General features: G+C 43.5%; 1 protein-coding gene across 5 annotated transcripts in view; it reads left to right on the top strand.

Moving 5' to 3' along the window:
- Positions 1 to 16,080: 16,080 nt before the first annotated feature.
- The window catches only part of WDPCP (WD repeat containing planar cell polarity effector), a 2,103,513-nt gene continuing 2,091,733 nt past the window's right edge, over positions 16,081 to 27,860 (top strand). For all 5 annotated transcript variants that reach the window (XM_069234220.1, XM_069234221.1, XM_069234222.1 and 2 more), the window contains exon 1: positions 16,081 to 16,193. The gene's annotated coding sequence lies outside the window, so the exon portion shown is untranslated. The remainder of the gene's footprint in view (positions 16,194 to 27,860) is intronic.

Raw genomic sequence — 27,860 nt, 5'->3', positions numbered from 1 at the left:
TTTAAGCAAAGCAGTTCACTTTTATTTCACTGTGGTGACTTTCTTCAAATGTGCACTTGTGTTGTACATAATTGACCTTTCTATTCAAACCTTGCAAAGTGCCTTGATAAATGTGTTTCTTGTACTGAGGGTTGCATACCAGAAATTATTTTCAGTATTTGTGTATGTCTTCTTAGTCTGCAGTAAAGCAAAACACCAAAATACAGACAGATGACAATTCAACAACCCCTGATCATAGGGCCAACACAATCCTATACTCATGCATCTGGTAGTATGACACAAACATATGTCAGTGTTGTGGCACAGGCACTATGGCCTACAATGATAAAAACACAACTTTAGCTATATATAGGCCATACAAAAAGAGTGTTTAGCCATTGTGAAGGGAAGATGATGTGGTTATATGCTAGGACTACATATTTTATGACCACATGATGACAACCATGATGCATCAGGCCTACCACAGCACACAAAATAAGTCCAATGGGCACTTCTGACCTTCCACCCAAACACTGTGCAAGCTGTCTTGGCATAGGTCTCATACTCCCAAATTCTGTGACCTACATTACCTGGACCAATCCATGTCCACTTCGTATGTCAGAACAGCATCACATACCTGCTAATGTCACAACTTTGAAATGCTCACATGAAGTTGTCATGGTGAAGGTACCTGTACAACAAACAAAACAAGGAGTATAGGCTTGAAACCATACATATGACACAAATCACATAGCAGGCATCTGGAAAACAAAGTACATTGCAAAGAAACTGACACAAACAAAACATCATCATCAAGGTGGAGATGTGTCAAAAGCTATCTTATCTATCAGCCCTTGGCTGATTATTGCAAAGTATCAGCTCCCTAGCTGTTTCCAAAACACTGCACTCTCACAACTACAGTTTATTGTACAGTCACAGTCATAATATTACATGCCATTTTACACTCATAAGAAGTAGCTGTGGATGAAATCTTCTCGCATGTCAGCTCGTTCCTCTGCACGTTTGTCATCCTCAGTTGGCATTTCAGGATTCTTCTCAGGGATATATGGGATATTCCTCCACAGGGTGCTGTTCTGGGGCATGCAGCATGTCAGTGATCTGACACACTTTTCGGGTGAGTAGAGGAGGGCTCCACCAGTCCTGTTCAGACAGCGGAATCTGACCTTCAGGAGCCCAAAAGCCTGCTCCACTGCCCGCTGTGTTCTTCCAGGGGCTTCATTGAACCATACTTCCCAGGCGTAGTTGGATTCCTCAGCAGGGTCAACAACCAAGGACGGTTTGGATATGCTGAGTTACCCGTTAAGGAATGGGGCATAAGTGACACAAAGAGTCACTCACTTCAAGATTATAGCACCTGACATTACACACACAAAATCAGGACAGACATGACTTACCAAATAGCCAGCCCCTCTCTGGTTGCAGTAGTGACATGAGCTGGGGTATGGTGCTGTTCCGCATTATGAAGGAATCATGTGCTGATCCTGGATAACAGGCACACATATTTGAGATGTAGAAATCTGCGAAACAGACAAATTGCAATTTGATGGAATGGAAGTTGTTTCTGTTGCGATAGGCTTGTTCAGTGGCCATCAATGGCACCAAGCCAACATGTGTGCCATCAATGGTCCCCACCAAACACGGGAGACGGGCAAAACCATAGAAGTCAGCCTTCAAATTGGCTAGATACTCACGCTGGGGGAACCTGATTTAGCTGTCAATGTGTTTCAACATTGCTGAAAGAAAATCCTTCAACAGTAGACTGAACATAGGTTGGGACATACCAGCATATAAGGCCACTGTATGTTGGAAGGACCCTGTGGCCAGGAAGTGCAATACTGGCATGAGTTGTAAAATGAGTGGCGTGCATGTTGGAATATTGTTAGCTGGCATCAGATGAGTCCATTTTTGTTTGCCTATTCAGATGGTATAACTGGATGATGTGGCGTTCCTCCCCGGGCTGAAGTTCTGGCAATGGATGGTAGACAGGAGGTTGTAACATCCTCCTTCTCCCAGGGTACATATGTGTGACAAGACATGATTTGTAAAATTAGTCAGTGTGTTCACAGCAACATACATCATACATGCCAACAATATCATATGACAAAGCATTTCTGACTGGATAGACTTGACACCCAGTACACATCACAGCTGGCAACTACACAAGGGTCAAATGTGAGCCCCATGTGTCCACAACATGGATTTGAGTGACACCCACCTATCTGCTACACAATTGCCCCTCGAAATGTGACTGTATTTTCTAACTGCCAAAAATACCGTTGGCGGTTGTGGATCGTACACCTCCATGCAATGCCATCTGCGCACTGCAACACACTACACTGGTGGATGTGTAGTCGGACCAACACAACAAGGCGGATTTAGGATGTTTCTAATGATATGTAACTTATATTGTTGTTGTGAAGCATTTTACAGGGCCATCTATAGCATTTCAAACCGCCAAAATGGCGGATGCCTGACCTACTCCACTGGACATCAGGAACTGCCCGCGTCCTCTGGCGGAAGTCATCTGCGTGGTAGTCGGTTCAACCGTGGCGGACACAGCCATATGCTAACATTGTTGCCTGTGGTAGTCGTGGCCCCATGGCTGTGTCTGTCGGCAGTGATGACCCTGTACGCCGTGTTGTGCTAAATCAGTTACTTGACTCCTGACGCTGCTGCCATCAACACCTCCACCACTTCAGCTGCTGTGTGCCAACTCTGGGAGCAATCATGCCACATCCAGCAGGTGAAAGGGCCCTTGCCTTCTCTCCAGAGAAGCTAGAGAGGCTTATGAGTAAGGTCCTTCCCTTGAATGGACAGCTATATGGCTCACCAGAGAAACAAGTGAGTACCGTATTGCACACTTTAATCTGTTCAACACAATCCTTTTCTTCCTCACAGGCTACCATGTGCCAATTAGACTTTTTGTGTGCCTGTTGTTGCAGTCTGTGTGGTATCAATGGGATGTACATTGTGCAGGTATTGATGACCAGGGTAAATGTTGTGTTCATTCACATTGTGTTGTGTGATTTTGTTTGGAGTCCTAGATCCTCTTTGTGTTGGATGCATTCAACTAGGCAAGGAGACTTTACTGCCACACAGTGACATTTTGTTGTTTATGATGGTTGTACATGTTAGACAACATGTATGTGCATGACAGCATGAGCTGTGTATGCATCTTGTCTGTGTCATATGAGGATCCTGTAATCAATGTGTATTGTGCAACAGATCTTTCACCCCACATCTGGCCTTGCCAAACTGTTGCCTGGAAGGTATGTGGTGGCTCATTGTGCCCTTCAGGTTGCCACACAAGCCACAAGACACATTGCTGATGGTTACATGATGTACTGTCATGCATTGAAGTGATGGAAATGTGAGTGTCATGTAGGTTCTGTATGCACAACCTGCAGGGACCTGGACCTTTCAAATGTATCTCCCAGTATGGGACATAGTCCAGGCTGTGGGAGAGTCGCTGTAGCTATGCAACTGTGGCACTGTGACCACAACCTGTAGACCTGCAGATCCTGTCATGTGGTCAATATGAGGCTCTAGGGGCAAAACTTGCCCTGAATGCCTCAGTCCATTGACTAGATTAGGAATAGGTACTGAAGTAAATTCCAGAACAAGTCCATATGTGCATTTTGCAACATTGTGCATGTGTGACTTTGACTCATGGCAGGTCCCTTATTCTCACAATTCTGTTGTCACCTTCACAGAAGTCATATTTGTCATGTGCAGGCTTATTACACAAATGACAGACCCACAGTACGGACAGTGTGTAGATTCCTGTGAGGCCATGACACGTGAGCTTGGTTACATAGCAGAAATTGTACAATGCATACCATTGTATGTTGGATGCCATCTCTGTAGTTTAGAAACATATGCCCAAAGGAGTGTTCTGTGGTACAGGTACATACCACAGAAACCCACCCTGAAGTGTCATGAGTCTGCATTTGGTATGCCACATGTCCACACAGGGAAGACACTTTCCGTACCCACCATGCCAGCCCTTTCATTGTCACTCAAGAGTAAGGGTGAAGTCTGTACTATGGTAGTTGCCTATAGGGACTGTATGCAATGAGTAAATCTTCCAGAGTGTAAATGTGTTTGTCCAGTCAGGCCCAAGAGTTTACCCTTCAGAAGCCACAGTGGTGTGTAGTGTTTCATTGTGGCTCACATCCCTGTACATGTTGCTGGAGCATGGGCTACCTGATGTCAGTAGGTATGCTTAGTCATTGACGGCCATAAGCATGGTAGTGGGTTAGTCTGCAGATGAATCCAAAAGTGTGTAGTCATGTCTCTGTACTTATTGGCATACATGCTTTACACTTGGGGTATGTTGATGAATTTATCATTTTTTTGCTTAGTTTTTCTGACATGTGTGCTGCAGACCATTTGGGCAAAAACTTGTGTTTGTAATCGCTTTATTTGTCTCTTGCATCCATACAGGTAAACGCCAATCAGAAGAAGGAGATTTGGTGAGCCATTGCCTGGAGGGTGCGGACCCTGGTGGTCCACAGCCAGTGGAGCGCCCAATGTCGCAAGAGGTGGGAAAGACCTGAGACGCTGAGCGCGGAAGATCGCGGAGGTCCAGCTGGGGCAGTTCTCCCAACATAGGCAGGCACACGTCAGACCATGACCACCCTAATGGCCCGCATTCTGGTGGTGGCGTACTCGGAGCTTGATGGGAATTTGAGGAGAGCACAGCAGCCACAAGGGGGGGAGTACAGGGCATATTGCTGCCTGTCACATAGCCAAGTTGATGTGTTAGGTTCTGATATCTCCCCCTGGCGACTGGGGATGGGCAATGTGTAACACACTAGATGAGTAACTGTTTGTGTAGATATGTAATATGGTGCATACAGATGTGCCTTGCCTATCAGCCCAGGGACCTAGGACACAACTAGGTACAATCCACAAAAAATTGCTCTCCAGGGACAAAACATGGCTGTGTACATTGATCAATCAAGTAATGTTTGTTGTTGTAGTGGGTAGAAATTCTACGCAATAGACCACTACTCCTCAGTGTTACAGGCCAAAGAAAAAGAAGTGATGGATCACTATCCTCAGCCATGTGTCCGGTCAAGTTGTTGAGAAGCAATTTTAGTGATGTCTGAGGGCACATTATTTTAGCAACTAGGCCTGCTGTCTGTGCCGTTTAGCCTAGTAATGTTTCATTTTATTTCAGTTTATTCTTTTAGAAACAATCACATTTGTGGTGATGTTTTATTTTCCTTTATCTTGCGGTCCTTTCGCCTAGGAAAGCATTTACATTTCTTAGCACAACATTTTTTCACTCTATGCTTACCTCAAGGTTGCAACAAGATAGGTTTCCCGTCATCAGTGGTACTCTGCATCTCTAACATTTCATGGAAACATATGTAGTTTTACGTGCAGACTCTTTTCTCAGATCACTAGCTGTTTTATTATAAAATCATCTCTCTGTCCCATGCACGTTAGAAGGAGTTACCAGCCAGATGACCACGACCTCATGCTGTCTGATTTCAATACAGCTGCTTGCTGAGACTGCGGGTTCCCTGGCCTACACGGGGATGGTGTCTCTGTAGACAACAGGCTTCTCTATTATTGTCATACTCCTGTTTGGGGGATGATGTCTTCCGTAGGGATCCTGAAGGAGGGATTATAGCTTATCCTGCTGTGCTCTAATATAGCATAGGTAGGAATCACATATCTTGCATAGTGACAGTATGGCAGGACTTTTCTTGTGTTTTACTTTTCTTGTTATCATTTTGCTTCCAGTATGTTTCATCATCCTAATTATTGCATTTCATTTTATTTTATCTAGGACACAGCTGATTCATTAAATCTTATTGAACCATTCCCTGTTTGTCTTTGCATTTGGGAGACGAATAGAACTGAGAGAAAAGGTGACCCACCACGGTTTCCTTGAGAAGGCACAATGATGTCATGCGCCCGGTTGCCACAAATCATCCCTGCTCTTGGGCAGAGATGAGGTGCTGCTAGCTCGCCAGAAACAGATTAGGCCGGCAGTTGTCACATGGTGTGGAATTGCTGCCACCCAAATCCAGCAGCGTCATAGGTACAATGAGAGCTAATGCGACAAAGTGAGTAATTTGGCATCTGCCCCCCAGAGGCCACTTGTCTTAAGTGTGTGAGGAGTGCTGTTGCATCACTACTGTCTGTTATGTGAAGGTGGCCATCATACATGTGAGAGAGCATACATTGTTTTTTAGGTGCAGCTACAGATCAAAACTTTCCCTTGGTAAGTAGGGAATGTCCAGTGACATGATTCATGTGCCATGACTGTTGCCAACATTCCTTGTACCTACATGTTAGTATGAGTCCCATTCTCTTTTGAAAAACGTGTACACTGCTGTTACATGCATTGTCTACCTGTGTTCATTGTATGATTTATGTATTCCCTCACATATATGTACATGCCAACATGTGTTTTGAATTGGATATATGCAATGGGGCTGCATTTCATGTGGTGCCACAGGCAGGAGTGTGTCACCATTGATTGTTGGCTCACACACACCCTCACCCGTCATTGCATGTCATTTGACATGCCCAGCTGCAGTAACAATGAGGGCATGACAGGTAGGACTTGAGTTTTTACACAAAATGTGCATTTCCATGCCATGTAGAAATGTGCACTTCACATGTGCAATGGGAAAGGTTTGATACTTGACTGTTGGTATGCATCATGAATTGACCAGCAGTTATGTTGGAATCACATGTGGTTGGGTACAGCCATTCATCCAAGGACATCTGGGTTTGCAGGACCAAAATTGAGACAGTGATGTAGCTTCCAATTCAGCAACTTCTACATGTATTTGCAAATCTCTGGGCCTTTCCAACATACAAAGGACTGATTGCTTCTACTGATGCAATCATAGTATGGCATTGTCAGGGTTGCCAGACAGTAGTGGTGATTTCCCTGGGGCTTGCATATTCATTTAGTTGTGTATTTTACAGACACAACTCCTTGACAATATGCACATTGTGTCAACAGTGTACGTTTCTATGCCAAATGTGTAGTATATCTGAGCAACATCAGTACTACCTCTATGACTCTGTTAGGACAGATTACACATGGTGAAGTGTGCATTGTTGATACGTTTCCAGTGTTATATGAGTTTTTCCATTTCACCTTCTTTAGGCTACTGGACTGCTGTCAGCAACATGCCAGGATTTTGGTGCATCATTTCTCATTGTTGTGTTCTTGTGTAGGTAACAAACAGATGTCTGCATGACCCAGTGTAGGATCTGTGGGAGTGAACTTGCCATTGACCTATTATTGTATGACAACAGGCAACTGAGGTATGCTCTATGAAGCGGAGCCTTGAAGGTGATGTGGTCTCCTACTTGTTCAATGGTTACTGTGTTTGCACAACTTCACCCATGCAATTGGAGCTGTCTGAAATCCTGATTTTGCTGTGGTTAACTGTTGAGAGTTCAGGTGGCATGCATGCATATGGTATGGTACATTTAGGAGCCACTTTGATGTAGTTTTTTGCTGGGGCCTACTTGACGCCACGGTAATCACAGCTGTTGTTCAAGTGTGATCATGAACATGTGGTGACCCTTTTCTTCTTTGTATTTGCAGCATCATCCCAGGCAAGCAAAGGTGAAAGGGTACAACCAAGTGAGGACGCATCTGACCATGGTACCGCCAGTCGTGATACCACTGACACTGAGGGACCCAGTGGTCCGAGAGTGAGGGGTGAGTGGTGCCATGGAGGAGACAGGATCAACCTTGTCATCATTGGATTCTACCTCCAGTGGCCACTCCCTAGTGGTGGTAACCCATCAGGACCTGCTACTGTACCATCCTTGTCTGCCACCTCCAGTTCTGTCGCCACCCTCCCTGTTGCTCCTCACTCATTTGGCCGAGCCCGCTCACCCAACAGGTTAGGCGTCTCCTTTGCCCCAGGCACCTCAGCCCCAGCCCCTGTTACCCCTGCTGCCACTAGTGAGGAGGCTATTGACCTCCTGAGGAGTATCTCTGTGGGGCAAACTGCCATTGTGAATGCCATCCAGGTGTTAACAAGCCAACCTCAGCAGACCAATGCTTTCCTGGAAGGCATTCATAATGATATGTCCGGCCTACAGAGATCTTTTCAGGTTCTGACCTCCTCACTGACAGCAGCCATCCACCCTCGCCCTCCCCCCTCCACTTCCCTCTTCCCAATCCAAATTCCGTATTCCCCAACCTGTCCCAAGCACACAGACACATCCACACAAACTCACCTTAACACACACAAGCAGCACACATCAACACAAATACCACAAGACACACTGGCACACAGGCACTCAACATTCACCCACAGACACCACAACAGCAACCACTTCACCAGACACCCCCACTGACCCACACACACCACATCCAGCATACCCACAGACACCACCACAACAGCCAGTGGCATATCCACAACACCCACCATAAACCCAGACATCAGCTCACAAACCATGGACCCGCACACTTCAGACATCATACTCTCAGACATCAGAACAATACTCACAAACACATCCACCGCATAAACCATACCCGCATACACCACCCCAACACACACAGACACATCCACGCCATCCACCATACCCGCAGACACCACCAAAACACACACAGACACATCCATGACATCCACCATACCCGCAGATACCACCTCAACACACACGGACACATCCACCATATCCAACATACGCACAGACACCACCCCAACAGACACACTCACATCCACCACTGCATCATCACCCAGCACCTCCATCTCCAAGCCCCCAAACATGCAAACGGCCACACTCACACATGCACCAGACACCATCTAAACTCAAGCATACCTCACACACGCGTACACCCAAGGCATCTACACCCACACACAAGACGTCCACTCCCTCAACCTCCAAATCCCCAACCCCTTCTGATGACCCGGCCCATTTTCCCAAAGAGAGTTTCCTTTTTTTAGCTTGCACTTTCCCCTGTTCCCTCCAAACCCCTTCCCAAACCCAAGAGTCCCCCATCCACATCCCAACCCATCCCTTCCACATCCAAGTCTTGCCCTGTCACACCTGCCGAACCTGCAAGCACCCCTCCCCCCAAGAAGAAGCCCAGCCCTCCAAAGAAAAAGACCCCCTCCCAAAACCAAACCAACCCATCCTAAACCTGACCCCACTCCACCCCACCCAAGGATGGTCCCTGAGGTGCCTGCCTGCCCACTAGATGCCCCTTCCTGTGGAGATTCCCTGGCAATGATTAGAGTCAAGTGTGTGCACAGTAATTTGCATGGACATATATGGACTGGCCAATGGCCTTTGCTCTTAAGCATTTGGATCCAATACACCCAAGTTCTTTTGCTGGGTACACATTTGTTCTGCCATTACTTTTCTACCTTTATGTTGTTCTTGTGTAATTTGTGCTGTATGCCTACAGTTGTGTGTGTTTTACCCTGATTGCTGATCATTTTGCTGTTGTTTGCAATATCTGTCTTTGGGAGCAGTGCTGGTGTCTCCCAAGACAAAGGTAGATGTTCACTGTATGGATATGTGTTTGTTAATTTAATTGGGGTGTCATTGCATTGTGTTCTGTTTGCTATGGTAAGTATGTCATCTTGTGTTGGCCCATGTCACCATGTATGGTGTTAGATTTGTTCCCCAGATATGGATTGTACATTTGTCTCATGTGTGGAAGCTCGAGTTCTGTTTGACCACACATGGAGGGTGTTCAATTGTGCTACCTTCCTTTGCATTTGACTGACCATGTGTCCATTTTGATGTGTGTATCTTGCAGCCACTACATCTAGATGAAATGCCATGCTGTTGTTGTTATATGTGCTTTCTTGACTTGCACTTGCGCATTATGCATGTCACTTGGCTCTAAAATTGTTTGTCCCTGAGAAATCTGAAGGACCAGTTCCTGAAGGGGCGTGTGCAAAGTGTTATGTGTACCAGGGCAGCATGTGTGCCCTTAATGTTTCCATCCCTATTGTGGCGGTATTGTTTGCATTGCGATTGTTGGATATTTACCTCACAAACTATTTTGCATCCCACTGACATTCCATTTTGTTACAATGTGGGTGATGTGTGGGTCCATTGCAGAGCTGTTTCATGGGAGGGGTATTTGTGTTCCATGACACATCTATACGTAGGTGTCTTGAATCTGATGACAGACTATGGCACGTGTGCAATGCGAGGGTGCAATTTGAATTTTGTGTGATGTTGCTGTGGTGTTGCTGTTGTGTGACACAACGTTCTGTATATTTCACTGTCCCTGTGATTTAGATGAGCAGACACGTGTTTTTGCAGTGTCAGTGGCCTGCTCAAAGAGGGTGTTTAATGGCGGTGAATGTGTCATTCTTTGTGAACAACTCTGACCCGGGACACAATGCCAAGTGTACCCCCATATCAAATGGATGACGGCACGACAATCTGTTGTGGAGATTAATGTCACAGGTATGTGTTTTGTCTTACTGTTGGTTTCGTACACGGCGGTGTGGTTTTTGGGGTCCTTTGAAGAGCAGCAACAGCGGCAGGACGTGTGTGATGGGCTCCATGGCAGCACAGGACGTGTAATGCTGCCTGTAGGTGAGTTGCTCCCTTTATTTCTCTGTTTCTGCCTGCTGGGACATGGTATGACCACCATGGTCACATTGGCAGTGTGCAACATCATAGTGTGTCCAGCGGAAACACTGGCTCTGTTGCCCTGTTTGGCCTTGCCTCGTCACCGTGGTGGTCTACGCTGCTTGGCGGAGCCGTTGGGACCACAGCAGTCTTTGCTGTATGGGACCGCAAACATCGTAATACAGTGGTCTGACTGACAAGGAGATGGAGGTCAGACCGCCGCCACTGCCATGATGGTGCATGGATCGCCAAACTCGTAATCAGGGCCCTAAGTATTTTGGACCCCTGGGCTCAAGTAAAAGTAAATGGAGGTCCTTTCCTCTCCCTTTAGTGTGAAGCAAGGAATTAGTGAGTGGTGCCCTCTCCTACCCCTGCTATTCTTGTTGACAATTGAGCTGCTTGCAGAATGAATCAGTCAGCCTGGAAAGAACTAGCCTTCCATGCAAAATGACCTCCGCCATATGATGTTCTGTATACCTTATAAATAGAACACAGGGTGCTTTGGGCCAGCAGTGCCCAGGAATACATGTCAATTAAGGGAAAACTGTCTTGCTGCACAGCAACCTTTGTCAACTGCTTGGAAGGGGTCAGTGAGCCTCACTGAGCCCAACCACAAATTGAATAAGGGTGGGGTTATACTTTAGAGCATGCCCCCATCTAAAGAACCAGTCAGGACTGTTTCAAACACTATGATGGAAATAATATTTTTGTAGCTGACTTATTTACTCTGGAAGTGGGTGTGGGAAACAAATAAGATGAAGTAGACTGACCTGGTGTCTCCCTGAGTGAGTGCCTGAGTAGGGGTGCTGAATACACCAGAGGTACACACTGTGCTCTGCAGTGAGCGATGCACAGATACTAATGGAAGTGAATTGATTACAAGATTGAAACAGACAGGGTGAAAAGGGCCACCAGGCACTATTGAAGGTCTCTAAATACAATATTCATTGTGTGGTTATGAACAGAAATTAAAATAACAAAACATATTCAGTCTCTGGTTGATAAGCAAAGTTTGAGTCTTTTAAACCCTTCATGCCTGGACTGTCATATTTTTATTTATAAATTACCAGGGTCACTTTACTCACTACAAGCAAAAACAAAGAGAATCTGTTTTCACTAATGTGAAAATAATACTAAAAACTGTAACTGTATACCTTTGTCAATATCTCAATGGTGCCGACTTTGCTCAATTGCTAATTGTTTATATCTTGAAAATGCCAACATAAGGTGCATATGAAAATCTAATGTGTTGCACATAAGTGGTGGTGGTGAAGTGATGGCATCATGTGATAAAGGGTAGAGGTGATTAAGAAGCAAGATGTGAGATGTGACTAGGCATGCATGATAGTGGATGTGTCCTGAAGGAGCTCTGCCAAGCAAAATCAAGTGTAATGTAACAGGCTGCCTCAAGAGACGAGTGGAGGATGCAGAGGGTGGGTCCTGCAGAAACAATATTTGATTTGTGGAGATGGTGGAGGCTTGAAGGGGTCAGATCTGGAACAATTCGTAACACACCTGATTGAGATCCTGGATGCCGGATGGCCCCCACAAAAGAAGAAATTGAGACAGCAGGGGCTCAGTGCTCACCAGTACTAAAATGCCTGTGCTCTCCATTCAATGTGATGAAATTGGCTTATTCCTAACTGGCATATTGCAAGCGCTTTAGTGCCCCGCATAGGGTAGTAAGCGCTATATAAATACTGCAATACAATACAATATTTGACCTGTGTATAAGACCCTAGCATATGGTGCAAAAGTGTACCCAGGGCCTGTAAGTTAAATGTTACAAGTGGGCTGCAGCACCCACTGTGTAATCCACTACTGTGACAGTGTAAACATGACAGCAGGCCTACTGAAAGTAGCCTGGTTTTCAACTGAAAATTCAACCTGTCAGGCCTAAACCTTCCTTTTTCATATTAATAAGTAGGCTTTTTGGTCCATAGGGCACGGTACATGTTATTTAAAAGTTTAAGATGTAAAATTTAATGTTAAATGTCCTTACAGTGAAAAGGCCCCAAAAGCTATTTTCACTGAAGCAAGTTTGTCTGCACCATAGGAAAGCTTAGGGATACCATATTAAATGTAATAATGTTGTCTCTGACAAGGAAACAGCTACAGATGTCATTTGTGGGCTTTTTTTATATTTACTACGAGCCCAATTTATTGAAGTCAGATTTGTAATAAATATTTTGGAAAAGGTACTTTCAGAAAGTTACCTTTTCCCGGCCTACGGCCTCTGAAGTCCCATGAGCGACATCTGTCAACCAGGAACTTATTACCCCCTTGACTGCAAGTGAACTTGCTCCCAGAACTAACACAAAGATGGCATTTGGGTGTGGGGAGGTGTTCTGTTACTATGGCAGGATAACCATCTGGGATGTGCCCAGGTACTTTATAAACTTCGAAGAGGCCTATACTGTCACATGCAAATGGTAGCTGGCACCTGGGTGCAGCCTTTCTTTGTACCGTCAGTCTAACCTGGTGGGAGAGCAGCAGCCCCAGAACTGATTTAGAGTGATCGCAGAGGAGGGGGTTACTTATTTATCTGGCCAAACCGCTGGGGGGGGTGAAAGGCTCTGAACCAGGGGAAAAGGGTTTCAATATCTTGGCATCTTGGCATTTAGGCAGAGAAGGGCACTGTGGGATTGTTTGCAATAGGGCACATAGGAAGTGCTGCAAAAGTGGTTAGGGTTGCCCGCTGGAACTTTTACCCTTTTGGATAGGGAGAGGGACAGGCATCACCACACCCAAAAGCTTGTGCCAGGCATAAATGTGGCACCCACAGTACCCTCCTCAAATCACTCTCTGTACCGGTGCAAGAAGAGAAGAAGAGTCCTGCTGTCTGTGGCCAGCTCTCCCTCTTGTGCCCAGGACAAAGAGGTTGACTACAAGGGTCATACAGGTGACCTCCTGTTGAATCTACAGAGACACAACAGGCTACAAGAGGCCTTTTTCTGCAACTGCCCCACTCACCAGTACCAGCTGGACCCGCCCTGGACGCTGCTACTGGCCTCTGCTGGAGTAAGTCTTGATGTCCAAGTGCTGTTCTGAACGTCCTGGACTCTTGGCTGGAGTCACAGTGTACTCCTCCTAACTTGTCCTGAAACATGGGTCTTAGAAACTTTTTGGCTTCAAAGACCTTCGGAGGACCAGGACAGACATGCCAAGCTGATCTGATGAATGTGCATGGCCACTGGGCCAAAGATTCAGGTTGCTTCCTCTCAGAGATTTTCCACACCAACATATCCGATTCAGCAGAACCATGCCGAGAAGCTACCTGGACTTGCAGAGTCCTGTTTGCCTACAGCCTGCAGACTTGCCCTGCTGGAAGAATCCAAGCTCCCAAAAAGTCCAAAGGTAGAAATGTTCACCGGGCAAAGGTGCCAAAAGTATCTGGCCAGCGAGGACCCTTCTTTGGGCAAGAAATTCATATTTCTCTTGCTCTGAGCTTTCCCACCTTAAATCAACAGTTTCACCAAGACATCTTCTAGTGGCTATCCGATGACGAGGAGCTCTCTTTGGCCACAGCCTGCTGCCTCGCTCCACTGAGGATTTTTAACTTCCGTTTCAGAGACTAAGGGCCTGATTTGGAGTTTGGCGGATGGCGTTACTCTGTCACAAACGTGACAGGTATCCCATCTGTCCTATTATGATTCCATTATATCCTTTGGAAATCTATGAAAAGCTTTCTGGTTTCAGAAAAGAAAAAAACAGCTTTCAAAGATAAAAGCAGCCTCAGATTTAACCATTTTATTTGTTACAAATAAAAAGCAGGCTCAGATTTAACCATTGTATTTGTTACAAATAAAAATGAAACCAGAAATGGTTTGGATGAACTGGATTGCACTGTCACCAGAGTTGCTTTTAAACATTTTCTTTCTACATATGAAACTGAAACCAGAAAGGTTTTTGGTTGAACTGTAGATGACCTGTATAACCCTTTCTCCAAGAGCTTATTTATGGCCCAAGCTGTGGGCTCCTTGTATTTCCCAAACCAGCAGAGCTTTCTGCAGAGGCCTGTGTAAACAGGAAAACACTGAGTTAAATCAAATGAAATATTGTGAAGTCTTGAATTCACTGGAAACAAACACACAGTTGCATTTCCTCTCCTCCCTCTTCACCCACCATGTGCAATGAGAAGGCTGTTTTTCAGTAAAATAGAATGCAGCTCTCTCTCATAACTCTGATCAGCTGTTCCAAACCAATCAGTGTGAAGGTTTGTTTCACAAAACTGAAAACGTGTTGGTATGACTGACGGATGAGGAATGAAGAGTAGGGATGATGGATGAGGAGTAGGGATGATGGCTGAGGCATGACAAGTAGGAATGATGGAAGATGGATGAGAAGTAGGGATGAGAAGCAGGGGTGAGGGATGAGAATTAGGGATGATGGAAGAGAAGTGGGGATGATGGAAGAGAAGTAGGGATGAGAAGCAGGGATGGGGAGTAGGGATGATGGAAGAGAAGCAGGGATGATGGATGAGAAGTAGGGATGATGTATGATGGATCAGAAGCAGGGTGATGGATAAGAAGCAAGGATGATGTATGATGGATCAGAAGCAGGTATGATGGAAGAGAAGCAGGGATGATGGATGAGAAGTAGGGATGATGTATGATGGATGAGAAGCAGGGATGATGGAAGAGAAGCAGGGATGATGGATAAGAAGTAGGTATGATGTATGATGGATGAGAAGTAGGAATGATGGATGGGAAGCAGGGATGAGACACAGGGATGAGAAGTAGGGATGATGGAAGAGAAGCAGGGATGACTGATGAGAAGTAGGGCTGATGTATAATGAATGAGAAGTAGGGATGATGAATGAGAAGCAGGGATGAGAAGTAGGGATGAGGAATGAGGATGTCCTAAAATGGATGCTGTACTTAAGTACCTTGCCAGGGGTATGAAGCACTATATAAATAATGCTATATAATACTAATACTATACAATTATAATTGAATTTTCAAACTGAATCAATTGTAATTAATATGCAGCTGGAATTTAATAGAGGAACTAGCTTTGTTCTGAGGCTAACAAACTTAAATGTAAAGCTAAGGAGGTCAAGTAAAAACTGTTCCAAGTTGCAAACGATTTTGCATTGTCTCCGACATTAATATCGAAAGGGGAGAACCCATTTATAAATTAAGGACCACTACTCGAAGAACTGCAGTCATTATTTTATTTCGCATTTTGGTCTATGCTTTAGGAAGCAGGAGTGCACTGTAGACGGAGGGTACCTTTCTTGGTACTAGTCTGACATACTTTCTCGTTGGGTGACTATTCCTTTCTCCTCCAAGTCAGTCAAAAAAGTTAAAAACATATTATTTAAGAAAAACTTGCACTGGTGATTTAAAAGCGAGTGAGAAAAGGCGCCTCAGATAGTCCGAGAGCGATAATGTAATTAGTGAAAAAGTTTGTATTTGGGGAAAATACAGTTTCTCCATAATAAAACGAAGCGCCGAGATCGCCTTCTCTGAGTTCGGTTGCTTCTGTCTGTGCATGTGAGGGAGGAGTTTTTCCCTAATACGTTCGTTGCTAGGATTCTCACCTGGAATCCGCGTTTGGGAGCACAGCGCCTGGAACGGGAGTTGGCGCTATCTAAGGTACGGTAACTAAAAAGACGGCGGGACTGCATCTGGACTTTCGGCCTGTGTCTCGGGTGGCAGTTGATTTGGGGGTTTTCGCGCGCTGGTGCGCGGGCAGCTTAATGCGATGGAATAGTTGTCACACAGCAGCCGGCTTTTGACCTCTGTCGGTAACCAGTAGCGACCGAACTCTGTTTTTAATCAGACACCCCCAAACCTAACTTGTGCCCCTCCACGGTTCGCCGCCTTTGGGAACATTGTCCTACTGCATAGCGTTAAACTTGGTGGTACTGTTCTGAGATTCCTTAGGCATAACCGCACGCCGTCAGGCTTACACTTCCGCTGCACTGAAGTAGATGCTCAGTTGCACTATGGCATTTTTTCATTTTACTCCTTCAACCCCTGTCAGCATCAAGCGAGCCACGCTTTGCATCCTGGCACGTCTATTCCATACTCGCAGTAGAACTACGGGTTCACCTTCCTTCGTGGAGAGTGTTGTCTTGTCTAACAATACAAAACTGTCCGAAAGTGTCGTATATTACTTTGAACAACTTCGCACTGTCATTGAAACTGTGTGTTTTTTTTTGAGGGATTGATGATTCTAACTGTCATAACTATTACTCCCTTAAGTTGGAAATGGAACATGGTTTTTTTGCAAAGGTGAGATAACAAACATTTCGATGTTAGTGGCGAGTGATGTTTGTACCTTCCGAGTGTGGGTGATGGGGATTTTTTGAGTCTGTAGCTGGTTTTAAAATGAATCCCTTGCAGGTGTGGAAAACACATCCTTCAAAAAATATGATATTCTTCTGGCTAGTTTACCCTCCTGCACGCCCAGCTATCCTTGCCACATGTGCCTTGATAGGAGTTGATCTCTGTCACCAGCAGCCGCTTTCTATCTTGGCTGATGGTTTGTTGTCATAGAACCCCTACGCACTCACCTAGTGTCTGTCCACACGTATTTTTCTCATTAGGTTGATAGTCGGCATTTCAGCACTATAGTTAAGGGCACTGCTAATTTCGAAAGAGTGTGACGCCTAGGTTTTTAGAACTTTACATTGTCCCATTTAAAGGCTTTTACAGAGAAACTGAAAAAGACACGGATACATTCTAAGTCCAACGTAAACACGAGGCTAAGTAAAATACATGCTTCGGTTTGAAAAATGTCGTCAGATTGCTCTGGCAAAGGTTTATTTTTCAAATTTATTTACTGTAACTAACATATTTAGTCCCCTCATCCAGTATTTAACCAATAGATTCATTCATTACCGGCCTTTAAGAGCGCTCGCCCCTCATCGTAAGCACTTCTGGTTAAAATTCCTGAAATCAGAGGTATTAAAAAAGATGGCTCACCTCCCCCACCCCCCCCTTTTTTTTTCTTTTCTTTTTTTTGACGTCTCAAGCACTCATGATTATTTAAAGTTTCACAAGTTTTTGAAAACAATTCTGTTAGCCATAGCATAAGCGCTTTAACTATCTTAGCATAAATGACCCTGGGCCTATTTAGCGCAGGGACGCTCCCAAGAGCAACAGTACGCTTTACAGAGATTTTCTTTTCATTCATTTAACATTTCTTCTGATGTTTTTCAGTCACAACATATTGGCTATGAGCCCAGCCATGTTTTCAAAACTGAAAGATCTATAATTAGACCAGTAGTAAATAAAGCACTCAATGCAGATGTGTTATGGATTCTTATCCATGTAACTCCTGTATGGCCCCTTTCCATAACATCTCTGTTTACAGAGTAATGGGATTAGTAATTGCCATCGACTCCTGGCCGCAGTTACAGCGGGTGCACTAGATAATATGGTAAACAAGCATTTGCAATGCAATAGGTCTCGCATTTTCTTGAGTTAGAACTATTGGCATTGTAAATTCATAACTGGACTTTTCTTGCCACCTAAATTGATCAACCCTGTCTCATAATTTTGTCTTTTCCTGCCATATAATTCCAGTGGCCCAGCATTTAAACAAAGCACTTCCATTTACCTTCTTCCTCTATTTTAAATGTACACAATTCTAATTTAAACCTTTATCAGAAATAAACTATTGGTATTGGAGTGTAATGCTCAAACCACAATAACAAAAATATAATTTGGGATGGATTGGAGGGTGAAAGGAAAGAGGGAGTTGGGAGTAAAGAGGGAGAGGACAAGTGGCATAGTAACAATGTCATGGGCCCTGCAGTAAGAAAGGAAAATGGTTGACTGGAATTTCTGTAGGAAAATAGAGCAGTAATTAGAGTTGAGTGAAGTCCGTAGGTCTCTGGGCCCTGGTGCTACTGCACCCGTTGCTCCATGGATAACTAGGCCTCAGGAGAGAAAGCGAATGAGGCAGAAAAAGAGAAGCGAAGGAATACAAGAGACAAAAGGAAGAAAGAGAAAGGGTTGCAAACAAATGAAAGAAGGGAAGGAAAGTCCGAGAACATGAAAACACAACTAATCAGAGCAAAAGTGTGAAACAAAAGAAAAAAAGGGAAGGAAGTTAACAAACAAAAGTTGGAGGAAAAAATAAGGAAAGTAGTGCGAAAAGAAAGAGAAAAATAAACATTAGAGGAGAAAAAGAGAGATGGTGAGAGAAACAAGCAGCAAAAGAACCAGATCATGTATGTACTGACACATTTTCCATAGACACAGAATGGGAAAACTACTTTGACACTTCGGGTCCCGACAGGTAACCTGGGTCTTCCACATACAGACTGGAAAAAGAAGGATTTATAGTAAAACGTGAATTGACAGATAAAGATAAGAAAAACACCAGAGAAAGTAAGGAAGCAAGATCTGGAAAAAAAAGTGAAAAGACGCCTACTGAGTCAAAGGAAAGAGCAATTAAAAAAGACAAAGAATGAAGGAAAGAGAAAAAATAGCGAGAGAATGAACGCCTGATGAAAAAGAGAGTAATGAAACATGGAAAGAAATAACCAAGTTTTTGCAAGTTTGAAAGAGTAGGTATAAAGAGGAAGAGGGAAATAAAAAGGGATAGGAACATAAAGAAACAGTTGAAAGAAAGAGTGAAAGTGTTAACGTGTGGATTTTAAGAGCTTGAATGAGAAAAGTTGGGGAGACAGAAAACATTGAAAGAAAAAAGAGTAAAGAAAAGAACAAAGTGAGATAGGTGAAACAGACACTCCCAAAAAAAGATGGCAGCTAAGAATAGATTTGATTGGCTCCCTCACGTCCTTAAACAGAAGTCAGTGTGGAACAGCAGGGGGCACTGCAGAACAGCAGGAGATGCATTAGCAGAGATGTATGTGACCCTCAATACAGCAATATTGGGGTGCATCAGATGAGGATTGCGGGTATAGACAGAGCTGTGTCCCAGCACTGTGCAGGAATAACAGAAAGGCATTGGGTGAGGAATGAGAAACTGAGCACCATGTAATTCTTGGTATTGGAATAATGGGGCACAGCAGGTTAGGGCTGAGGTACACTGACAGAGTTGTATGTGGGCTGCAGTATTGGAATAGTAACTGGCACACAATGTTAGAAGTGAGGTATGTTAATGGGGCTGTGTGTGGAACCTAGTAATGACGTGTCAGTGTTGCCGAGTGTTAGCCTGGAGGTGCCCTGGTGAAACTGCGAGTGGGGCCCAGCATGGGAGTGGCTTTGCCTCTGAACCACAAATGCGAGGGGTGTGTGTGTGTGTGTGTGTGTGTGTGTGAGAGCCTTAGTACTGAGAAGAAACATGCACTGAATATTAGAATTAATGGATTCTGGTGGAGCTGGGGTGGTTCCTATCAACAGTGTTGTTGGATGTTAGACTTGAGGTGCACTGTCTGAGCTGTGTTTTGCTCTTTTGGGTCCAGTATTGGCTTGGAGGTAGGACTGAATATTAGAATTGAGCTGCTGTAACGGATCTGTATGTGAGCAGGGTCCCAGTATAGGAAAGGAAGTGAACTCGCCAGGGTAGAATTGAGGTGCATTGATGGAGCTGCACCCAAGGTCTCAGCAGAGTATACTGACTGCAAGAACTGAGCAGCTCTGACAGCGTGTGTGGGATTCTGGCACGGCTAAGGGCTTGGAGTGTGTGAACTGAGGTGCACTGATGGAGCTGAGAGTGGTATCCAGTATGGAGCAGAAATGGGCACTGTCTCTAAGGATTGCAGAGCCCTGGTAGAGCCTGGGTGCCTAGGCTATAAGCAATTGCAAGCAATCCTCTGCCATGGGGCCCACAGGCAGGCATGCTTGGTAAAGAAAATCCAGGCCAAGGAAGGGTGGGAGCCAGGCAGCCAGGCAGCTGAGAGTGGGTGCAGAGAGTCCAAGACGTGACCAAGATAACAGCCTAATATATAACCTTGTTTACAACTAAGCTGAGCGCAAGAATGCTCTGCATATAAAAAGGGATGCTTCCTTGGACAGAAGCAGGAAACAAAGTTAAAAAAAGAAAAAGTCCCAAAGGCCAGATAAACAGGACAAAGCGTAATTATATAGTAGTTGGTCCGTTCTCCCACACACAAGATGGAGGGACAAAGAGGCATGACTGACCACCAACAAGCAAGGATTTTTAAATTACACTGAAACTAACAAATGAAATAGCTGGAAGCCCACAGCAGAAGATTACTTAAAAGTATACAAGCAGTTGTATGCTTACGCTCGACCTAAAAATGCACTTATGACTTCTTCCCCCGTGTTTCACGTGCAGGTAAAGACTAAAGACGAAGGACGGATGGTTCTGCCCCGAGGCCTATGCGTAGGCTGGTCATGGAGTAGCAGATTAAGGCTAAGAGTTCAGCTTTAAGTGATTGGAGGAAGCTCATTTCTTGGATACTTTCTAAGGCCTGAATCTTATATAACCTGACCATTTCCAGATATTAACTATATTGAAAAAATCCATGATAACTCACTCATTTGCTTAAACAAAAACTCATATAACACAGCCTGACTTTGTCTTTTTATCCACTCATCACTAACTTCCTTCTTTCTAAATTAGTTCTTGTTAGGACAACCAGTTAGTGGACAGTCCAATCAAGTTATAGACCTGCATGTTCGCTGTTGTCTAAGATAGCAGTGTGACCTCAGCTGGATGGTATGGCAATGTTATCAGCTAGCACTCTACCATGGTACCACTCCCTTCACAGAGCACGAGGGCCAGAGTACCCAGAATACTCTGGTTCCAGATAGTTCACCAGAGCTTGCCAGTATGACTCACCAGTTTAACATTTATACAATACCCTTACTGCATGCCATGAAAGAGCAGAATTACAATTGTCACTCTACCTGCTTATCTTAAACTAAAAAGATTCATATCACAACCTAGTTCATTTGAAAATACTGGTGTTATGACAGCATAACAGTTAGCTTCAGCTCTCTTCTTCAAAAATTTGCAATGCAACAGATCTCGCATTTGCTCGAGTTAGAGCTATTAGCGTTGTAAATTCCTAACTGGACTTTTCTTGCCACACAAATTGAAAGAAAAAAAACGAGCGCGATCGTGCTTTGTAAAACCCAGCGGAATCGTGCTGCGTGGAAAATAAAAAGATAAAGTAGTCCGAAAACGATGCTGAAAACATGGAGCCTCGTATGTTTTCAGTAAATGGCTGGATCGCTCGAAGAGGGCTAAACTGTAAAAAGGCATGATGTACGCATGCCTTTCACTAATGAAATCAAGCGGATTTGAAAAGGCAAGCCCACAAACCAATGAAAGTGACAGGCGTGACATGGGCATGGTTAAAAGCCTAATGAGAGATTACAACAGGGACAGAGCACTTGTGCGCTCGACCCTAAAATAAGAGTCCAAGTTGGTGAGTGCATTCTTTTGGAAATAAATATTCATACAAGAAAGGGAAAACATTTTGGAATCCTTTTGGATTCAAAAACAACACTTTAGTAGTTAAGAACTGCTGCTTCCACATGGTGCTGCTAGGACCTGTGCTTAAACTGATCGAGATCACAGATACAGCTATAGTTGAAGCCTTCATCAATGCCCATGGTGACTAGTTGACTACTACAGTAGTCTGTATTCTGGGCTCCCAAACAAACTGACATCGCCTACAAGCAGCACAGAATAGTGCATATTGCATGGTTCTTAGCCACAAAAGGAGATCAAATGCTTTTTTCAGTTTCAAGGACAATTAACTGTATCTGCCCTTGGCACATCTTTAGCTATTTGTATCAGCTGACAAATCAGTCTAGTAATGTTAACAGTTATACATAACTTCATTATCTCTATTTGGTTTAATTGACTACCTGACCTGAACAGCAGTTCCTGAAATTACTTGCGTGAAGTGATACATGTGTTTTTGTGCAGATTTTACAATCTTGATTCAGCGGGAATACTAGCCTGTAATTTGCAACAAATTCTGAAACTTTGTAATTACTTGAGTGGGACACATATTTGTAGTATTGGCTAAGTAGTCATTTTAGGATTTTTTTTCTTTCGATGTGCCTTTAGACTTGCATTTTGGAGGCAATGCTACCAGCAATTCCTTTGCAAAAAGTCCTGCTATGAGCCTGTTAATTGGACTCTACAGCTTTTCGAATTTTACATTCTTTTAAGACATCCATGCTTTAGTGGAGAGAGTTTGAGACTTCAAGAGTTACGTTTGATCTCTGTCTGGATTTCTACACGAAGTATATGAACAAAGAAGAGTTGTAGTTTTGATGAATCTGTAGAAAAATAAGCCGAACACATTTATGGTATAGAATTTACAACAGTCTGCAGTCTTTGATTTCTGTCTATATTATCGATATCTTTCATTCTTGTGAGATTTATTTTTGTCATTCATTAAAAAAAAAAAAACATTTTTTGTAATTTGTTAACATGAAATCCGCTTTACTTGTTGCTTGCAAGATTTTGCACTGTATATTGATAACCGGATATTAGCTGTGTCCGTGTCCTCGTATTGTAACTAAGGGTTTGATGTGAGCAAGTGTTCCAGCTAAAAGCAGTTACGGATGATCACATGCAAGTGTTTTTTGTTTTACCTCTAAACTCTCCAGTCAGATTCTAATTAAATTATTTTTATATGTTGAAACGCATAACATTTGGTCCTCCTAACAGTGCCTTAACGGAAGTCCATATGATGTCATGTTAATTATTTCATATTTGTTTACACAGTGGGGGAATATTTACACAATGGATAAATGTCCTTGTAAAACACGTAGAAATTGGAGCTTCAGGTGAATTTCTTTTAGAAGGATATCTAATCCACTAGGGGATCAAGCAATCTTGGATTTTGTTAAAAAAAAAAAATAATCGCTTTGTGTTTGCTCTGTGCGTAAAATCTTACAAGCTGCATCCAACACCGTTCACATAGAAAGTGGACAGCACATGAGGACTTAAGGGGGAGAACAACACAAATAAAAGCGAACAAGAAAGCATCAACAGTCCCTCACAGGGTTGAAACACAAAGAAAAATGTAGTTCCTAATCTGTGCTAGGTAAATGATGGAAGTCATACACTTAAAAGGATGGCAAGGAAGCTATGCTCCAGGGGAGGGACAAACACAAGAAGAGAAAAAAAAGCCATCGATAAACAACAAGGAAAATGTGATTGACCAGAAGCCTTATAAATGGTAAGCAGTGGGCTGGTCCAGTACCCGCTGGAAGTGTTGTTATTTTTCACAAAAGGTCTTTTCAATAACAGGAAGCTGGAAGATGTCTGAAAGCAAGACCTAAAAGCTCATAGAGAATTCTGCAGTAAATAAGTGCATGGCACACTACCACACATCTCCATTTCAATTGCTGCAAATACAGCCATGCAGTTTTGTTTCTACATGAGTCTTTGAATAAAATAGATAATCACATTAGGAAACACAGTGGTTATCATCTGTGACGTACTCTGTGGTTTTAACATCTGAGATTTTAAGTAGAAAAGTTTAAACCTTCTCTTAGATGATAGATTGAGAAGTTCACCCACATCATTGAAATACCTCGGTATTGACACTTAAAATTCCTCTGCCCATCTCTGTGAGGGTAATGTTGGAAGGGAAATTGGAGAGCTTGCTTCTGAATTTACTATTTGATCCACGTTGCCTCTATTAGTAATAGGCCAGATAGCATTAATCAAATTAGTGGCTGTCCACGATTATTGTACTGTTTTGACAATCTCTCATTGGTGCTTCCTCGTTCTCTATTCAAGGATCTTGATAAATCACTAGGCCGAATTTATGTGGAATTGAGGAAGGAGCAGAGTTGCTCTTTCATCTTTAAAGCTCCTAGTTGAAGCAGGAAGCTTCTGTCTGCCGCACTTTGAAATCTATTATTTAGTGGCGCAGATGTAGTGGGTTTCGAAGTGGCTTGTTGGTCATTATCTATCTGAAACATGTTTTTCCCTTCGTCTCATAGAGGACGTCCTCTAGAAGATGCTGGTGGACATACCTTCCTCTATTGCTAAGGGTAGCCTTGTCTTGCATCATTCGCAAGACCTTACAGATAATGTTATTCCTGCTATTCCTTTTGTGGGGCTACTGTTTCAGACAAACTGGATCCTTCCCAGGCAGATCCATTCTTGGTTGAATAAGGGCTTATCTACACTACACAATCTAATCACCAATGTCAAACGGATGGATTTTCCGACTCTAGTTGCAGAACATAATATCCCCTTCTCAGACCCTTTCTAACATTTGGACCTATTAGGTTTGTTCTTTGTGACTTGCTTCAAATCCAATGGATGGGACCTCCCACCAAATTATTCAAGGAGATACACACTATGGGTGATGCTGTTGAAGTAAGTGGCTCTGTAGAGGATTTCTCCACCAAAGAGATCAGTTCAGAGCATTCCTTTGAGCATTAAGGGAAGCAGATTTGTCACAACCTCTGCATGAGTCTGAGTGGCAAGAAACACTGCACTATCCGCATAAGGTGTCGCACAATGCTGGCTTCAAGTATATTTAATTAATATCTTGAATAGAGCATACCTGATGCCTAAGTATATTAGTAGGATTCACCCTGGGTGGTTTCAGCTTGTCCTCTGCCCTGTGGTGGATGCCGACCTACCTTGCATGCTTTGGTCCTGTAGCTCCTTCTTGTCCTACTGGATTGGGGTTGTAGACTTTTTGTCCGCTTTCTAATTCCCTGGAATCCTTAGTTCTTGCCTTTTTCGCTCAGCTGCAATCTGATAAAGCCTCTACCAAATTCATAGACTCAACATTGCTCTTAGCCAAGCCCAACATGACAATAATTGGAAAAACTGCTCCCCACCACTGTGGCCACATGGACTAAAGTTTTAATCCCTTGGCTCAAGACCAAAAGTACGCTCCTTCATAGGGAGGAACGTGCAGGTATAGGGAAATGTTTTATAGCACATTCTTGTGGTCACTTAGTGGAAGTGTTAACAGCCTTCGTTAGGAATGATAAACATCCTCCATGAAGACCCCTCTGAATGGTTCATCTCCATACTGTACTTATTTTATGCTGATGGATTTCTCCCCTGTGGGTGGGGCTTCTAAAAGATTGTGGCGCGACAGCCAGAGTGGCTGACTTTGGAACTGGGGAATCAGGTTTGAGCCTTGACGTCGGCTCAATATCTTGTGATTCTAGGCAAATCACTTAATGGCCCCATGCTTAAAGTTACATAAAACGAAAAATAAAAATGCAGTCTTGTGCAAGGTAACCAGTGCTCATCTAAAGCTCTGAGTCGAGTTCGCACTGTATAAAACTAGGCAAAAAAAGAGCCTGAAATGATATGAGCTTCAAAAACATGCAACTGAATAAATTTTGTGGAAAGACAACAAAGGTGAGTCTTCAAAATGCCAACAGAAGTGGAAGCAACAGATATCAGGGTTAAGATGATGACTTTCTTTGCAGAGCCTATGAATATGAACGGAGATGCATGACCAGTGGCATTCAAGAGAGCACTTCTGCTGCTCACTCGAAAGATGTGAGATCCCACTGGAGAATTACTGGTCTCTTCTGAATGATACATTGGGGGAAATAAGTTATATGCCTGATGACTGCTAAGATGGATAAGGAGATATTGATTTTGTTTGGCCTTTGTGCTGAAAGCTTGGGCAGGAGGACAGATCTCTAAGAATGATGAAAAGAACTAGTGAGTTTGTGGATCCAGCCCTCTGATGGTTTCTCTCAACGTGGAGTGTGCTACACAGGGACAATGGGAATATATGTTTCCATGGTTGACAAAGCAAGCTGGTTTGTAATCTCTCTTGGATGATTTATGAGCTTGATATGCATCATGGTGGATACTGCTGGGTGAGTGGTTTCCTAAGAACCTTTGAGGAGGGGCTGAAAAGACGTGGTAGTTGGTATTAGAGTTTAAAAAACATGACTGTTATGGAAAGGGGCTAGCGGGGGATGTTTGTCAGTGATCTTGTACTTAGAACACGCACCCTTTCCCTTGCAAAGGTGTTTGAAAGGGGGGATTTTGTATTTTCCCTTTTAATTGTAAAGTAAATTGTGTGTGTCTGTGTGTTCTCATTCTTGCTGTGGTTTATATATTAGTTCTTTTGCAAATTTTGTCTGTTTGTATCATTAGGCCCCAGTCATTTGGTTCTCAATAAAATGTACTAAAAGAAGCCAGGTCTAGCTAAAGGTTTGTTGACATGGGCTAGTTGCTAACTCAATTAATACAACTCCATGGCTTCTGTGGTATATTAGTATGCATTACTCATGCATGCATACCCCTAGAACCCTTATAATAGAAGATCCCACCTTTCCCATGTCGACTCTTGTCATACTGTCTTATTCATCTCTCTGTCTTGGCATTCTGTTGGACATAGTCTCACACCACAGACCGTCAATCCAGCATCACAGCTGCTAAGTAGTGCAATGTCGTGTGCCTTTCAGCCAGTAATGGCTTTATAGCTAGCATCACCTTGCATGCTTGGATTTGTGAGACCTTCTTTGAATACGAAAAGCAACATTACTAATTTCAGAATTGGTTGTGCCAGGGCTGACATGATATATCTTGGTAGCTTTGCAGTTACTGCCCCAAAAATGATGATCTTTATTGAGTAATTGCCCACATTGCCTGTTGAAAACCTAACAGATTGCTCTGTTTATGTGAAGTAGTTTTTTAATGTAGAACTTAAGACTTGCCATCACTTTTCAAGTACTCTGTGCAGTCCCAATTCACTGATGCTCTTTTGTTGGCAAGGTATTGAATGAGCATCTCACACATTTTGTAGTTTCCATACGTTGCTTCACAAATGATTTATACACTACCAGATATGCAATGTCCAACCACAGCCCTTACAAATGAGGTTTTACCTCATGTTCACCGACCTTTTAACCAGCATGTAGAATTAAAAAGTAAATATAGCTCCTCCCAAGTGGAACAACCCATGACGAAGGCCTTCCCCCTTACCACATGTCTTGTTATTTCCTTATTTATAAAGAATGGGACATGAAAGTCTGGACAAAGAGGTATGTTTTTGGTCTGGCTTGACAGTGCCATTCAGACAGAAATACTTGACACCTGCCTCTCGGAAGCTGGGAGATTTGCAGGACTGTGATGAGATAGATTAGGATTCGGTATACAGAAAAGTACTGGTAAGTAATAGAAACAAGCATTTGCAATACCAGTCGGTCTGGCTTCAAGGGAATGTTGTATGATAATATGAAGTATTACGAGCAAATAGTATGAGAACAAATATGTATTTGTGTGGAAGCAAAGGACTGTAATATAAATTTCGGTGTAGCTTAAGCAGTAAGGCTACAGTTGCACTGTTAAGCCAGACATATAAATCCATGTAGGTAAATACCTGCCCTCCTCCTATCTAAACTGCT

The sequence above is a fragment of the Pleurodeles waltl genome, chromosome 5 (genome assembly GCF_031143425.1).
Source record: "Pleurodeles waltl isolate 20211129_DDA chromosome 5, aPleWal1.hap1.20221129, whole genome shotgun sequence".
Classification (NCBI taxonomy): domain Eukaryota; kingdom Metazoa; phylum Chordata; class Amphibia; order Caudata; family Salamandridae; genus Pleurodeles; species Pleurodeles waltl.
The sequence above is the reverse complement of the archived record's forward strand: the minus strand, read 5'-3'. Positions and strand labels throughout refer to the sequence as shown.